Source organism: Peromyscus leucopus, chromosome 9 (genome assembly GCF_004664715.2).
Source record: "Peromyscus leucopus breed LL Stock chromosome 9, UCI_PerLeu_2.1, whole genome shotgun sequence".
NCBI classification, from domain to species: Eukaryota; Metazoa; Chordata; class Mammalia; order Rodentia; family Cricetidae; genus Peromyscus; species Peromyscus leucopus.
This window is the reverse complement of record NC_051070.1, coordinates 43,488,399-43,498,010: the sequence shown is the minus strand read 5'-3', so window position 1 is coordinate 43,498,010 and position 9,612 is coordinate 43,488,399.

Below are 9,612 nucleotides of genomic sequence, written 5' to 3'. Positions count from 1 at the left end.
GGGATAAAAAGAAGCATGATGCTGCTGGGATGGGTGTGAACACTGTACATTCATAGAAAGGTGTCTACATGCACATCTAGGGACACATCATATGTTGTCAGATTCTGCTAGCCATCCCCCAGTTCCTCTAAGGACTGCCCCTACCCCTACATCTTCACATCAGTTGGATGGAGGTGAAGTTCCTGGTTTTGAGGTAGTCCCTGAAAGAGAGATGGGCTTTCAGAAGCATCACCCACATATCCCAGACACTCCTACGGTCTTTATACACTCCCGTCTTTGGCTCTGTGATTATAGCTATACATGATCTTTATCCTGCCCGGAGCCGGGCTCAGTTGGGGACGAGAAGTGGGCGATGAGTGGGAGGATAAGAGCATGGCTGCTATCGCGGAATAAAGACCTAAGGAAGCCAGGGGGGAGTCAAGGAACGGAGTGCAGAGCAGCAGCCATTTGTTATAGCTGAAAAATTAAAAAATACATACATAACAAGCGCTTGCGTGGCCTCACCAACCAGAATTGACAAATGTTAATGTTTTGTCATATTTATTGTAGATCTATTCAAATAAAAGAAATAAAACATTACAAATAAGATTTAAGTCCCCTAAGTCTATATTCTTTAAATATTCATTTCACATTTACTTTGAAGAATGGCAGAGCACTGTGCAAGGAAGGGCAGAGGAGGATAATCTCTCCTTCCAGCAGTCATCCCTCCCCACCCCGGCTGCCCATTCGGCAAACAAAAGCAACATCGTTGCTGGACAGATACCCCCAGGAAGCAGTGGCCTAGCTAAGCACCCCACCCCCACCCCAGCCCACAGACCAGCAGGACTCTGTCTGAGAGGTCATCAGGAATTCCCTGGATCCTTTTGCATTTTTATGGGGGTCTGAACGCTGCTCCTTTTAATCGGCATCCCTCTCTCTCTCCCGGCTCCCTTTCTTGTTCTTCCCCTCCCACCTAGTCTTATGTATTCCAGGCTGGCCTTAAAGGTGCTGTGTAGCTGCGGATAACCTTGAATATATGAGCTTCCTGCCTCCACCTCCAGAGTGTTAGGATGAGAGGTCCATGCTACCATGCCCGGTTCTTGTGGAGCTGAAGATCCATCCCAGGACTTAGTGGAGGTTAGGCAAACACTGCCTGCTCAGCTACACCCCCAACTGCACTGGCGTCCATGTGCGGCATAGACCTGCTAATTCTTCTTTGTCAAGCTAGAGCCCTGTGAGTCCTACCAGTCTTCACATGGATGACTTGGCCAAGCAAATGGCAGTTGTCTGTGTCCACAGCCTCGGGAGAAAAGAGAGCGCAAAGAAGCCAGTTTTCCTTTTCTTTCCTTCCCCTTCACATCATCTCTACAGCTACAATAAATCAAGCTGCCTGACTTTTTTTTTTTTTTTCCAGTTGCATCTGAATCTAATGCCCTCAGTCCAGAAATCTCTGTTATATCACTCAGTGAGTGGCAAGAGCAATGGGCTCTTCTGATTAGTGAAGCTCAAGAGAAGAAATGAATCATAGTGCCTTTGTATTCTAGGACATGGGTCTGAGATGAGTGAATGCAGGAGGTCGGCCAAGACGCAGCCCCGGTGACTCAATTCTTAAATGATTTACAATGAACCTAGCTCTAGAGATTTATTCTGAATAAATATCCTCATTTAATAAGTATTAAGGAGAGAGGTAAGATGGAAGAGCCAAGGCAGGGGTGGGGGATGGAGGGGTGGGGGATGGAGGGGTGGGAGATGGAGGGGTGGGGGATGGAGGGGTGGGGGATGGAGGGATGGGGTGCCGGCTGCCTGCCTTTGATGATCTCTCCATCTCAGTTTTGCTCTCTGCAGGATGGGGCTGCTCACGAGCAGATTTTAGAGGTGATTGGAAGTGGCTTGGAAAATTCCTTATCAAAGCCAATTTCACAGGGAAAGAGTTGGGCTTTACGGCATTTCAAGATAAAATGACAAACAAACTGAGTCTCCCAAATCAGTCAAGCATCCAAGCAAGGAGGCAGGGATGACCCTGGCTCCTCAGAATGCTCAGCAGAATGCAGCAGCTCTTCCAAGCCACGTGGAGTTAAGGCAGCAAGAAGGCTAAGCTTTCTATCGTCTGAGAATCAGGAAAAACAGGACATTTGATCCAAACACCCCAGAGTGAATGTAAGGGCACACCAGGAGTCTGTGTAGAGCCTCTATATTGGTTTCAAGAGAAACAAACTGACCATCATGGTGTGTGTGTGTGTGTGTGTGTGTGTGTGTGTGTGTGTGTGTGTGTGTGTGTGAAGCTGGGAAGCCCCCAAGTTTACCATGTGAACAGTGAAGAAAAAAGTGAAAACAATACAAGGCTGCAGGCTTGAGGATGAGGGGCAGAAGGGGAGTGGATGTAGGGAAGGTGTGTCCACTGGCGTAAGGATCAGGATCCCTGCTGTCCACAGGCAGAAAAAGATGGATGCTTCAGTTTGAGAAGAGACACTATTTGCCCTTCACGAACCTTGGTTTTGTTTTGGTGCCGGGGGGGGGGGGGGCACAGACCCAGAGCCCTGCACTGCAGGGTAAGTGCTCTGCTTCTGAGCCATACCCCCACCCCTTCTCTGGCCTTTTTGTTCTGTCTGGGTCCTCACTGAGTAGGATGATGCCCTCCCATGGCAGTAAGGGCAAGACCTTCTTTACTCATCGATTGATTCAAATGCTAAGATCTTCTCACAGACATACTCCTGAAATAACTTTCACCAGTTGGGTGGGCATCCCTTAGCCCAGTCAAATTGATCACCTCCAATTGCCCATCTTCCACTACTCCCTCATTCCATTAGCTAGTTGTCTACCAGTTCCAGAGAATTACCATCTCTTAAGGCAGGCCTGATCAGTTGCGAATATCTAGTACTGTTAATTGTTTACCAAAATCCCCCTCTCTGCAGGAAACATCGCACAGATTCCCCCTTTTCCCTGTCTGTCTGAATATCTTCCAGTTGCTTAGTTCTTGATGAGTTCTAATCAGCACTGTGTGCAGCACTCTACCTGCGTGTACCATGGGACACCTATTATCAGACTTGCCAGGCTCCCTTTTGGCTCCTCGCAGACATCAAGCTGTTTGCTGTGATGGGGAAGTGTAACATGAATCTTAAAAGTTCTTATTAATAAAAACCAACACAGAAGCCAGGTATTGGGGTGAACGCTGGAAGATCAGAGAAGCAGAACAAGCCACAGCCACCTCACCTTGCCAATTCCTCAGGTGATCCTGTTTCCTCAGACTGGATGACTCTCAGCTGAACTGCTGCTAGAAGCCTGAATGCTTAACCAGCCAAATGCTTCTAGTTTCTAGTCTTCACGCCTTATATATCTTTCTGCTTTCTGCCATCACTTCTTGGGATTAAAGGCGTGTGTTACCATGCCTGGCTGTTTCCAATGTGGCCTTGAACTCACAGAGATCCGGAGGGACTTCTGCCTCTGGAATGCTAGGATTAAAGGTGTGAGTGCCACCATTTTCTAGCCTCTGTATCTAGTTCTGTTCTTTGACCCCAGATAAGTTTATTAGGGTGCACAATATTTTGGGGAACACAATATCACCACAGGGAAGGAGAAAGGTAAGATGTTGGTGGTGATGCCTTTTAGATGAGACAGGGCTCCACCTCTTTAGCTCCACCTCCCAGTCTAAACTCCTTTTTACTCAGGGGCATTATGTGTATGCTTTATGTTAGTACTAAACAAGGAATCTGGAGAGAATGATTAAAGAATGTATTCTGTAGCTGAAATACTTTAGGGTGAAATCTAGCCAAATCCGAGCATGCTGGAAAGAATGACTTGGCCCAACACCACATACTTTCTACTTTGGGTGGTTCCCAAAGGCAGTCTTCAGGTTAGCAGCATTAGTACTACTGATGAACTAGATAAAATGTGAATTTGAAGCCCCCAATCTCAGGCCTATTGGATGATAAACACTTGGTTGGACTTCTAGTACTCTGTGATGGAGCAACCCTTCCATGTGGTTGCAATTTGAAGATGGCTGGTATATTCATGCTTTACCCACCGGTACCCATGGAACTTGTATATTCTTTCCTTTCTATGAATACTGGCTGATTATTGACTTGTAATAGCCCCCTTCCTGGAGGCCAGCCATCAGCCAAACAGGGAGCCTCTTTGCCAAGGGAGACAATATAGGCAACCCACCCCCTCCCTCAATGCAGAGGCCAATGACTGACACAGAGTTCAAAGGCTAACCCCTCACCACAGTAGAGAGCCAATTTGTGCTCTAGAGCTCCAGGTGGGGACCAGATGCAAACTAAGACCACAACCAGGGTACAGCTTTCTTCCCCCTCTGCAATATCCTGCTTGCTTCCCTACCCTTCCTAGAATATTTTCTCAGAAAGTGATTTTCAGAAGATCCCCATCTCTGCACTTCTTAGGAACTTGACAGTCATCAAAATTAAGTGAAGAATTGAAGGATTTCTGAAATAAATTTTAGAGTCTCATAGGAACACCTGAAAGTATTTAGACAATTAAGCAGAATGTGATTTTTGATTAGCTTTTACATGTATCATAGTTTGGAAGATGTGCTACCATGTACACCAGTAAGAAGAGCAGTGATGGAATGCTGGCATTCAGTTTCTTTAGTGCCAGAGGATGGCTAACTGAGTCCTTAGCATTCTTGGAGGTGCTTAAGTATCTTCACTAGTTTGTTCTCAGACTTCTAGAGAGGGTGGTGATTAAGGGCTTTTGGCCGATAAGAAGAATGAATCACAGGAAGGGTAAGTGATGGCTGAGAGCCAGTGACTAAGTGAAATGAAATTCTACTTCCCCACCCAACTCCGCCCCCACACACTGTAACCCATCCCTTCCTATAATGATCATGTACAATCATTAGATATAAATCTTCACCCCTCTAGAGTTACTTGAAGAAAAAAAGAATTTCTGGGCAGGAAATGTGGCAAAATAAAGTTTCAGTGAAATAAGGACTACCATCCAATATTTAGCATAGAAAACAGTTTGATGTTTCCATCCACGTTATAGTTTTCTGTGCTTGCATAGAACAATGAGGAAATTTGACAGTTATCTGGATAACAAGGGCTACATGGACTTGGCAGCAAAATAGGCAAGATTATTCCAGATCTCCATGGATATGTCCTTCTAAACAGGGGCTCTCTGGAGTTGTGTCTAAGGATAGACACTGCAGAATCGAAGACTGGGATTGGGAGAGCTTTGTTTTCTGCAGTCAAGGTCACTTGTACTTGGCCAGGGCTGATACTGGAATCATTGAAGTAGTCGGGGTGCATGGGATGCTGAATGTATTGAGCGGGTCTGAGTTGGAAATGTATTTAGCATGGGCCTTACGTGGGGAATATAGTGACTTGTGGATGTAGTCTCTTGTGTAAGATATGTCACTGTGACCTTTAGTGCTCTGCTCTGTGAATAATTCCATTTAGCAAGCGCTTTCTATTGAATTCCTGTTATGTACCAGCCGGTGTATCCAGTGCTGTGGATACAGAGATGGAAGACACAGGCAGGCCTTGACTTCCTGGCCTGAAAAGGTAAGATAGGTAAGTGGAGAAGACATTGCCTGCAGTTTAGACCAATGCTGAGGAAACACACAGGAAGGAGCTCTGTCTTGCCTGGCTAGGGGCTGGTAGAGCAGTCTACTGAGCAGAAGCCTTCTCTAATGAAGTGACCTTTGAGTTGTCTTGAAGGATAAGAATAATGGACTAGAGACAAGAAAAGCTGGTTTGGGAGAAGAGGGGAGGTAGGATGTCACTCTCAGTGGAAGGAACAGGGTGGAGAGATGAAGCGCAGTAGGACTGGAGAGTCGTGTGTGAGGTGGGGACAGCAACTGATCATGTGAGGCTGAGGAAGGATATGGGGTCTAGAGCATGAAAGGTCTACGATGCTAAAGACAACATCTTGGACTTTATCATAAAGGTGATTCTTAGTCATAAAGATATCAATTGGGTGAATGGGGAGAGGGGACTTTAAGAAGATTTTTGTGATGGAAGTATGGAAGTTGAGGGGGGTTAGCAAGGCAGAGACGACAGACAGAAGTTTGTGCTGCAATAGAGGAAAGAAGCAATGGAGGTTTGAGTAGGGAAGGACACCTCAGTCTTTGACAGTTAGATTCTGATTTTAATATCAGCTCCTTTTGCAACCATTGTCCATGTGAGCTGAGGTAGCCTTAGTTTCTCCATATGGAGAAAGTGTAAGGTTGTGAGGATTGGATGAGGTATTATCAGTGAAAGGTTTGGTGTAGTGACAAAATCACAGAATACAATAAAAATGAAATGTAGGGCTGAGGGTGTAGCTCAGTTGTAGATACATGTTTATTTGGTTCACAGTCTAAGATGGAGAGGTAAGACTGACCCAGCCTAGTGAGGACCTCTTTGGCTACATTTCACCATGGTGAATCGAATCTTTATGAGAAGTGAGAGCGAGAGAGATCCAATGGTGTGTGGTTTGAAAGAAAATGGCCCTCAAAGGGAATGGCACTATTAGGAAGTGTGGCCTTGTTGAAGGAAGTGCGCCACTGTAGGGGTGAGCTTTGAGGCCTCTTTTGCTCACGTTTCCTTCGGTGTGACAGTCAGTCAACTTTCTATTGCCTGCAAGATGTAGGACTCAGCTCCAGCACCACGTCTGCCTGCACACCACCTGCTCCCGCCATGATGATAATGGACTGAACCTCTGCAATTGTAAGCAAGCCACTCAATTAAATGCTTTCATTTATCAGAGTTGCTGTGGTCATGGAGTCCTTTCACAGCAATAAAAACCCAAACTAAGACACATGGCAAGACAGGAAATGAGAACAGAGTCAGGTCAGCCTTCCTTTTAAACAAGCTTCTGTCTTGGGAATGAAATGCATGCCCCCTTGGAATTTATTGAACTCTTTCCCGGGCAAGCCTTCCATTGCCCCATCAACTCAGACTAGGTCCTGTCTCTTAAATATTTCACCATCTCGTAACACTGCTGTGTAGGAAACAAGCTTCCAACACCCCCCCCATCAAGTTGGACAGCCCCCTTGAAAGCAGAAACTGAAACAAGGGTATGGGTTCTGGGAACACAGAGATGAAAACTACTGCCAGTCTCTGACTTTGTGGGCTGGCTGGAAGGAAGGTAAGGTGAAGCAGCTGTCCTCGGTTCAGGCCAGGCTGAGGAAGCAAGATGTACCTTTCTCGTTGATGGGGACGACTTGCTGCAGGGCAACTTACAGGGGAGGAAGGATTTATTCTGCTTATTGTTTGGAGGGTTCAATCCCTCAGCACAAGAAGGATGTGGCAGAGTAACTCACTTTTCACCCCAGTGGTCCAGGAGGCAAAGAAACTGGTCCTCTGCCTGTTTTCTTCCTTTCATCTTCTTCTATCGAAACCTCCTACCCATGGGGTGTGCTGCCCACATCCATGGTGGGTCTTCCTCCTTCAGTTAATCACCTTTGGCAAAGCATCACAGACACACCCAGAGTGTCCTTGTCAATTTCCTAGGTCAGTCGTTCTCAGCCTTCCTAATGATTCAACCCTTTAATACAGTATCTGATGTTGTAACTCCCAACTATAAAATTATTTTCATTGCTACCTTCTAACTGTAATTTTGCTACTGTTATGAATTGTAATGTAAATATATGATATGTAGGATATCTGATGTGTAACTCCTATGAAAGGGTTGTTTGACTCCAGGGGGTCACAACCCACAGGTTGAGAACCACTGTTCTGGTTGAGTTGAAAGTGAATATTAATTATCCCACACTAGAAGCAGTTAGTCTACTTGGGAAGGAATCACAGTAATCATTAATGAAGGAATGAGGAGAGTGGAGCTGGGTGTCCTTAAAAATCCAGTAGAGGTAGGCAACTGGAGATCCTGAGGGGGGGACTTCTAGAACAGAGCTCAAAACGTGGTTCTTCCAAGGCCTGGGAAGGCTTTGGGTATTTCTGCCAATTCCTTCCCTCATTGGCTGAGATGTATAAGCTTGAAGTCTCCAGTGTGTTCACGCTGCTCTGTGCACAGATTGGACAAACTCCAGGTGGGGTCTGAAGCCCTGGGTATTTCTTAAGCTGCAGTGATGAGGGTTTATGATAGGCACTGTCAAGGCGCAACTGGAAGAGACTACAGTGTCTGAGATGGACTCAGACATCAGCAGAAAGGATATGGGTAGGTCACTGTATCTTTCACAGTTGAGGGAAAGGATAATTAAATAATATTTGGAAGGTAGAACCAACAGGTTTTGATGAAAGATTTGTTATTAGGGTCAACAAGATGGTTTAGTAGATAAAGGTACTTGGCACTAAGCCTATAACCTTAATTTAATTCCCAGGACCAACATGATGTGAAAGTGAGAACTAACTCTTGCAAGTTGTCCTCCAATATCCACAAAACAAATAAATATAAATAAATAAGCATAATTAAAACAACGAAGATGGGATATTAGGAGTAAGAAATGGGGGATACTACCACTTCTAGGTGAATAGCTACACACAATAATGGCTGCTGAGAGAGAGGAAGAATCAGTCTTTTCCAGGGATCAGCCCCCTGTTAGGCTTTTCAATTCCAAGTAGTCCTCCCTAAACACATATATGTAGGAGCAACACTAGTTGGGTTCAGCGGGTTGTATTTATATATGCATATATATGTATATGTATATACACACACACACATATATATATATAAATAAAACAAACACAGCAGAAGGGAAGAAGAAGTCATCGATTTGAAAGGGAGCGAGGGGGATACAGGAGAAATTAGAGTGGGGGGAGAGCGGGATGGAAATGATGTAAATATGGTACCCATGTATAAAATTCTCCAAAAAAAAATTGAATAAAAAGGAATAAAAAAAAGGGTATTAAAACAATGTTTATATTTTTGAGTTTGCATTTCCATTTACTGAGCTTTAAACTATTGCCATGGGGGTAGTTGGGGGTTAATTGTAGCAGAGCAGAAGAGATGATTCTCATTTGGACATGCTGAGTCGGAGATGTCTGCAATACAGTCAAGCATCAGCAAACGGGTTAGCAAATGGCATTTTCCTCTCTCCATGATAAACAATTCAGGTTTCCATTTGAAATTTTTAAAAGAGGTCTCGTGGAGCAAGTCCTAATTCTGATCACGAGTGAGGCTTCCCTCTCCCTCCCCCCACACTCACTGAAAGAGTGCATGTCACATGGGGGTTTAAGTGATGACTGTGAAAATAGCTTGGTGTTTGTTACCATCTGCTGCTCACTTAGTTGTTCTTGATCCTGTTGGTGAGTTCTATTGCAGTTTGTTTTCCTGTGAGGAGAGGGAACAATACACACTCGTTGAGTTACTGCATCGGTATGGAAAATCAGGGCAACATTTTGAGGTCTCTTCTGAGTTGTTGCAGAGCCCAGGAGTCCATCGAGTATTGTCGTACCCTGCTTTAGTTTGCTTTCAAAACTTACTGCACTCCAATTATACTGTTGTTGCTGAGTTCAGTACTAAAGCGAATGTGCTTGCTTTCTGAAATGGAATTTTTAGATGATAAGAGCTTATATTTGCCAAGTGTAATAAGCCAGATAGTTAGCTAATTATAGCATGGAACTCATCCTGATTATATATATTTTTCCTCTCCATAGGCATATATCTTTGCATTTGGAGACACGCATCCTGTTTTTGCTCTATTTCAGAATGCATTTTTCAATAGATGTTGAAACC